This window comes from Anopheles moucheti (genome assembly GCF_943734755.1).
Source record: "Anopheles moucheti chromosome X unlocalized genomic scaffold, idAnoMoucSN_F20_07 X_unloc_7, whole genome shotgun sequence".
Classification (NCBI taxonomy): domain Eukaryota; kingdom Metazoa; phylum Arthropoda; class Insecta; order Diptera; family Culicidae; genus Anopheles; species Anopheles moucheti.
Window position 1 is genome coordinate 30001 of NW_026453581.1, and position 7500 is coordinate 37500.

Sequence of the window (7500 nt, forward strand, 5' to 3'; positions counted from 1 at the left end):
TCAAGGAGCAGCGGACGACTCGCCGCAGGATCGCCCGGTGGCTTGCCCGGTTTGGGCACCAGGACTAGCCGCGCCTCCTTCCATTCCTTCGGGAACTCGCCTCTCTCCAGCAAATCATTGAACACCCGGGCAAACGTCGCCGGGTGCTCTCTGATTGCGGCCTTCACCGCGACGTTCGGGATCCCATCCAGTCCCGGGGCCTTCGACGGAGCCATCCTGTCGGCCATCGCCAGGATCTCCGCTTCAGTGACGGGTCGTAGGGCCTCCTCGTCGTCCGTCCGCTCGATGACTGGCCACTCGAAGGCGGGATGAGCCGGGAAGAGCGCGTCAACGATTGGCTCTAATACCGCTCGGTCGGTCTCCTGCGGTGTTCGGCCACGCAGCTTGGCCATCACCACCTGGTACCCGAGACCAAACACGTCGCTGTCGACTGCGTCAATCAGCTCCTGCAGCTTCCCGCTCCGGCTCTCCTGGATCGCTCGCTGCAGCTGTCGTCGCAGGTCGTGAAGGCGAGCGGTCGCCACGTCGCGGTCCGCCGAACCTGTGGCAGCACTAAGCCTCTCCTCGGCAAGTTCACACTCCCGACGCAAGTCGCCCAGCTCCGGGGTCCACCAATACAGCCGAGGCTGTTGATGCTGCTTCGGCCTGCCTACCCTCTCCATGATGGCGTCGCAAGCGAGGGTCAATGCTCCGACCAGCGCCTCGGACGTATCAGCTTCTGCGAAGCGACAGTCGACGAGGGCGGTCTTGTAGTCCTCGCTGCGGAAGAGGGAGGTCTTCCAGCGAATCCCGGCATGCGTCGCGATAGCCACGCTCCCGTGCGTCCGCGATGGCTGATGCTGTTGCCGCTGTCCCTGCCGACCCGGCACACCGACGGAATATTCCACGTAACGATGGTCGCTGTGGGTGAAGGTGGAGCTCACTCTCCACGTTCCGGACAAGGCGATCGAGGTGCTTGCGAACGAGACGTCCACGATGCTCTCGCGCGCAACCCCGTTGCCCATGAAGGTGGGTACGTTGCCGCGGTTGACAACATCGAGCTGCAGATGCTGCACCGTCCCCATGAGCGAGTGGCCCCTGGATGTTGTGCGGGGACATCCCCACTCCTGGCTCCACGCGTTGAAATCACCGGCAAGCACGATGTGCTGGTGACCAACCAACGCCATCTCCACCGCCTCGAGATAGGCGCCAAAGTCCGCTGGCCCGATGTTCGGCGAAACGTAACAGCTGGCAAAGGTGACACCTGCCACTGTGGCCACCACCAGCCCGGGATGGACGCTACCCCACAGGCGTTGGATGGGGTAAGCCCCGGTGGCGACCACTGCCACACTCTGCGCCTCATCCACCGCCCATCTGCCGTTATCCCGAGGCGGCTTGTACAGCTCGCAGGCAATGACGACGTCCACCCGCTGCTCCCGTGCCGTCTGCAGCATCAGGTCCTGTGCAACCCGGCTGCGCCCGAGGTTGATCTGCAGGACCTTCAGACCCGAGTGCAGGACGGATGTCCCACCCGGTGAGGGCCCTTGCAAACCGCGCAGCACACCTCCGCTGTGCAGACTCGGGCCAGGTGGCCTGGTTGACCGCAACGGATGCAGTGCGCCGATCTGTCGATCTCGCTCCTGCACTGGTGCCGCAGATGTCCGTGCTCCAGGCACTTGAAGCACCGCAGTTGTCCCCGAGTCGGAGGTGCCAGTCGCGTCGCCAGGCAGGAGGTGTGCAACACTCGCACATGCTGCTGGTGAACACGGTCCGCCACCTTGGCCGACATCTTTACATACGCCGTCTGCGTGCCGTTCCACGCCTTCGTGAGATGCACGGCGGATTCGCTCACCGACTCCGAGCAAACTGCTTTCACCGCCATCGCCACATCCGATGCAACCGCTAAAGGGTCCACCTCATCAAGGCGGACCTCAACCGTCTCCGTCACCAAACGGGTGGTGGCCGGAGCTGCAGCCTGCGCGCAGACCTGCTGCACCCGTTCCAGGACTTCCTGCGCGTTGACGCCTTCTTGAAGGTCCATGACCAGCCGATCACGCGTCGTCCGTCGCCCGACTCCTAGCTTGGCCTGGTCTTCGGCCAACGACGGAGCACTACGGATCAGCTGGTAAACATCCGTCCATGACTGACCCTCGCCTGGGGCTACCTCGATGGCGTCCAGCTTTTTCTTCGCCAGCTGCTTGCGTGGCTCAGATTGCAGACGCGGCATGACCTGCTGCTGCACCACGGACCGCTGTGGCAGAGGCCGTTGCGGCTGTTGTCGTTGCTGCGGTTGCTGCCGCTGCTGTTGCTGCTGCCGTTGCGGAAGCTGTGGCCACTGTTGCTGCCGCTGTTGCTCAGCCGTCTGCTGACGTGGCGGCTTACGACGCACCACCTCAACCCAGGAGCCGCCATCCGTCGTCTGAGGTGGCTTGCTCGTAGCCACCACCGCGTCCTGCTGATATCCACGCTGCTGCGTGCTCTGCTGCGTGGCCCGCTCCAGCTGCTGCTGCACAGCAGTTGGCTGCTGGTTCTGCCCGACGGTCTGTGCCACCAGCGCCGTCAACAACTCCCGCTCCTTCCGGAGCTCCTCGCGCAGCTGCTGATTGTCAGCAACCAGCCGCTCCTCCCGCTGCCGAGCCTCCAGACGCGCCTCGCGGAGGTCTTGCCGAGCCTGCTCAGCTGCCGCCTCCATCTGAACTCGCAGGAGCGTTACCTGCTCCTCCAGCTTTTTGACGACCGCAAGCAACATCTCGCTGTCGAGTTTCGCCTCGCTAATGATGCGTCGCACCTCGCTCGACGGAGAACCTCCAGTGCCAGTCACCAACCTGGCCGCATACTTGCTGGAGCTCGTGGCTCCACTAACAGCCACACCCTCCATCACCGGCGTTAGCGGGACAGTGAGCCGCTTGCCCGCGCTCATGGCCGATCTGCTCCTGGTGGTGGCTGCGCTCGGTTCGTCAACCGAGAGTGTTCGCGCCCTTAAGCCCCTGTCCATGGCCCTGTGAAGGCCAGCCTATCAAGGTTTTTATTTATTGTTATATTTGCTCTAAAACCAAAAATAAATATTAGTTTCGGAAAACAAATATTTAAAACCAATAAATATTTTGCCCGGGATCGCCTCCTTATCCAGCGTTGAGATCACCGCCTGTCGGTATGCAACCCGCATACACCGACCCGGGTTGCCCGCTGGTACCGACGTTGAAATCTCCCAAGCGCACGGGTTGTTGTCGCCGCTACCGCTGAATCCGCTATCGTCCACCAGGTGACGCCACTGATGAAGTCTCCCACAGGGATAACTGGCTTGTGGCCGCCAAGCGTTCATAGCGACGTGGCTTTTTGATCCTTCGATGTCGGCTCTTCCTATCATTGTGAAGCAAAATTCACCAAGCGTAGGATTGTTCACCCTTTCAAGGGAACGTGAGCTGGGTTTAGACCGTCGTGAGACAGGTTAGTTTTACCCTACTGGTGTGTGCTGTTTGCCGCTATCTTAACGGAATTCCTGTGCAGTACGAGAGGAACCACAGGTACGGACCACTGGCTCAATACTAGTTCGACCGGACTTTGGTATGACGCTACGTCCGCTGGATTATGCCTGAACGCCTCTAAGGTCGTATCCAATCCGAGCTGATAGCGCTTCTCAAACCCATTAGGTGATCGGAAGCTAGCGGGCTTAACAACCCTCCGAGATCCGTCGGTGCTGCCCCGCGCACACTGACGTCTCATCCCCGCTATAGCACTAGACTGAGCCGCAACGGGCGGGAGCACGCTGCACGTGGAAGTACCTTACCACAGGGAACCCTGGTGGCTGTGTTTCCGTCGACCGTGGATACAACTAGTTTCGACACCTTCGACCGCCCGCAAACGACGGGACTACAGGCTGGGAGCTGCGAGTTGTAGAGATGCGTTCGCATCGATCCTCTCAGGCGACCCATGCTTGCTGGTGCTCGCGTTCACTTTGGGAATGGAGTGTTCGCGAGAGTGATTGTTGTGTTGTGTGTGTACAGTTGGTGCTTGCGTGCACTCCCATAGTGGAGTGTTCGCGAGCTTAAAACGCTAAGTCCCGATTAATACTCTCCTCGCAACATTATGTGCGTGGCTCCACGCCAAGTGGGATTAGCGGTGCGAAACGCGATTGGTAAAGTCGATGGTGATGTGCGTACCAACAGGCGATTTGTTAAGTCAAATGCGATCTGTGGTGCAACAGGCAATGTGTGTTTATTATCAGGTGTTGTTGGAAGTCAATACGATTTGACTTTCAAAAATTTTTCTAAGTCCCGATTTTTTTTCTCGTCGAGTAACTACAATGCACTATTTCTATCGCAGCGGACTTGCGGTTCATGGCCTAAATGATCGCGAACGAACACGTATTCGCAAAAAAATTTTTGTATGAAAAAGTCACCACTTGGGTACCTCCATACAAAAGTACCAAGTTCGGGTCCAGTGGTCGATGGACGTCGAAGGTGAAAATTTTTCATCATCGAAAATTTTTTCCAAAGTTGAAGCAAATGGGCCCTAGAGTATGAAAAGTTAAACCACGGATCGATTTGAGAAATAAAAATTTTTGTATGAAAAAGTCACCACTCGGGTACCTCCATACAAAAGTACCAAGTTCGGGTCGAGTGGTCGATGGACGTCGAAGGTGAAAATTTTTCATCATCGAAAATTTTTTCCAAAGTTGAAGCAAATGGGCCCTAGAGTATGAAAAGTGAAACCACGGATCGATTTGAGAAATAAAAATTTTTGTATGAAAAAGTCACCACTCGGGTACCTCCATACAAAACTACCAAGTTCGGGTCGAGTGGTCGATGGACGTCGAAGGTGAAAATTTTTCATCATCGAAAATTTTTTCCAAAGTTGAAGCAATTGGGCCCTAGAGTATGAAAAGTGAAACCACGGATCGATTTGAGAAATAAAAATTTTTTGTATGGGAGGGCCCCTGCTAGAACATTTTTACCAAGTGCGACCATTTTACCCGGTGAGTCAAAAAAAAAATTTTTTTTCACCGTGACTCAAAACATCAATTTTAGACTCCCCTGAGTATGAAAAGTGAAACGAAAATCATTTTTGAGAAATAAAAATTTTTTGTATGGGAGGGCCCCTGCTAGAACATTTTTACCAAGTGCGACCATTTTACCCGGTGAGTCAAAAAAAAAATTTTTTTTCACAGTGACTCAAAACATCAATTTTAGACTCCCCTGAGTATGAAAAGTGAAACGAAAATCATTTTTGAGAAGAAAAAATTTTTGTATGGGAGGGCCCCTGCTAGAACATTTTTCCCAAGTGAGTCGATTTTTGGGTCGCGACACAAGCTCGGGTCAAAAAAAATTTTTTTTTCATGGTGACTCAAAACATCAATTTTAGACTCCCCTGAGTATGAAAAGTGAAACGAAAATCATTTTTGAGAAGAAAAAATTTTTGTATGGGAGGGCCCCTGCTAGAACATTTTTCCCAAGTGCGTCGATTTTGGGTCGCCGACACAAGCTCGGGTCAAAAAAATTTTTTTTTCACGGTGACTCAAAACATCAATTTTAGACTCCCCTGAGTATGAAAAGTGAAACGAAAATCATTTTTGAGAAGAAAAAATTTTTGTATGGGAGGGCCCCTGCTAGAACATTTTTCCCAAGTGCGTCGATTTTGGGTCGCCGACACAAGCTCGGGTCAAAAAAATTTTTTTTTCACGGTGACTCAAAACATCAATTTTAGACTCCCCTGAGTATGAAAAGTGAAACGAAAATCATTTTTGAGAAGAAAAAATTTTTGTATGGGAGGGCCCCTGCTAGAACATTTTTCCCAAGTGCGTCGATTTTGGGTCGCCGACACAAGCTCGGGTCAAAAAAATTTTTTTTTCACGGTGACTCAAAACATCAATTTTAGACTCCCCTGAGTATGAAAAGTGAAACGAAAATCATTTTTGAGAAGAAAAAAATTTTGTATGGGAGGGCCCCTGCTAGAACATTTTTCCCAAGTGCGTCGATTTTGGGTCGCCGACACAAGCTCGGGTCAAAAAAATTTTTTTTTCACGGTGACTCAAAACATCAATTTTAGACTCCCCTGAGTATGAAAAGTGAAACGAAAATCATTTTTGAGAAGAAAAAATTTTTGTATGGGAGGGCCCCTGCTAGAACATATTTCCCAAGTGCGTCGATTTTTGGGTCGCCGACACAAGCTCGGGTCAAAAAAATTTTTTTTTCTCGGTGACTCAAAACATCAATTTTAGACTCCCCTGAGTATGAAAAGTGAAACGAAAATCATTTTTGAGAAGAAAAAATTTTTGTATGGGAGGGCCCCTGCTAGAACATTTTTCCCAAGTGCGTCGATTTTGGGTCGCCGACACAAGCTCGGGTCAAAAAAATTTTTTTTTCTCGGTGACTCAAAACATCAATTTTAGACTCCCCTGACTATGAAAAGTGAAACGAAAATCATTTTTGAGAAGAAAAAATTTTTGTATGGGAGGGCCCCTGCTAGAACATTTTTCCCAAGTGCGTCGATTTTTGGGTCGCCGACACAAGCTCGGGTCAAAAAAATTTTTTTTTCACGGTGACTCAAAACATCAATTTTAGACTCCCCTGAGTATGAAAAGTGAAACGAAAATCATTTTTGAGAAGAAAAAAATTTGTATGGGAGGGCCCCTGCTAGAACATTTTTCCCAAGTAAATTCGATTTTACCCGGTGAGTCAAAAAATTTTGAAAAAAATATTTTGCCAAAATCGTGTTCATTGCCTATTATAAGGGACCAGGTCAGCTCACACGCATTTTTGGAGACCATATGGAAAGTGCGTCTGGGATTGCGGAAATTAAGTTTAGAGTGTTAAATGATGGTTTCGCAATCCCGAAAGGCTCAAAATCCACCCTAAGGTTCCCCGGGTGAAATGTGGTTTCCAAGGTGTGAGCACTATCGGTGATAGAGTTGGAATGTGATTTCCAGAGCGCAGGGCGACTGGGCTAGAGCGAAAATCATAGACAAAGGTAAGTATTGGACTGAACGACTCGAAGCAAACGAAAATCATAGACAAGGGTAATGGACTGAACGACTCGAAGCAAACGAAAATCACATACAAGAGTAATGGACTGAACGAATCGAAGCAAACGAAAACCACAGACAAGAGTAATGGAGTGAACGAATCGAAGCAAACGAAAACCAAAGACAAGAGTAATAAGAGTGAACGAATCGAAGCAAACGAAAACCACAGACAAGAGTAATAGAGTGAACGAATCGAAGCAAACGAAAGTCATGGACAAGAGTACTGAAAATCGGACCAAACCTCTAGAAGCACACGAAAATCATGGACAAGAGTACTCAAAAACACGGACCAAACCTATGGAAGCACACGAAAACCATGAGCACAGGGATAACTGAGAACGAACCTACCTATCAGAGCATGTGAAAGCATGGACAAGAGTACTGAAAATCGGACCAAACCTCTAGAAGCACACGAAAATCATGGACAAGAGTACTCAAAAACACGGACCAAACCTATGGAAGCACACGAAAACCATGAACACAGGGATAACTGAAAACGA

The 7500-nt window shown here is 51.2% G+C and overlaps 1 pseudogene; it reads left to right on the forward strand.

Moving 5' to 3' along the window:
- LOC128308942 (uncharacterized) overlaps positions 1-3925 on the forward strand; it is a 9687-nt pseudogene extending 5762 nt beyond the window's left edge.
- The last annotated feature ends 3575 nt before the right edge of the window (positions 3926-7500 follow it).